Raw genomic sequence first — 205 nt, forward strand, 5'->3', positions numbered from 1 at the left:
AAAAATCACTTCTGGTGCAGGAAGACGTGCTGGCTTTTTGAGGAGTGAAGCAAAAAGGAGCCCAGCTTCCCATACCGGGAGTTGAACCGGGGTCGCCTGGGTGAAAACCAGAAATCCTAACCGCTAGACCACATGGGAACTGCTTTGAACTGGCCACAGACTTGTGGGCCACTTTCCATACGTGTGGCCAGTGTGGGGGCAGGGC

The 205-nt window shown here is 54.6% G+C and overlaps 1 non-coding gene across 1 annotated transcript; it reads right to left on the minus strand.

The window, feature by feature from the left end:
• Window positions 1-66: 66 nt before the first annotated feature.
• On the minus strand, window positions 67-138 carry trnae-uuc (transfer RNA glutamic acid (anticodon UUC)). Its single transcript has one exon. It is a non-coding gene; the product is annotated as a tRNA-Glu (tRNA).
• Window positions 139-205: the final 67 nt, after the last annotated feature.

The sequence above is a fragment of the Sinocyclocheilus anshuiensis genome, unplaced genomic scaffold (genome assembly GCF_001515605.1).
Source record: "Sinocyclocheilus anshuiensis isolate Anshui unplaced genomic scaffold, SAMN03320099.WGS_v1.1 C30583191, whole genome shotgun sequence".
Taxonomy (NCBI): domain Eukaryota; kingdom Metazoa; phylum Chordata; class Actinopteri; order Cypriniformes; family Cyprinidae; genus Sinocyclocheilus; species Sinocyclocheilus anshuiensis.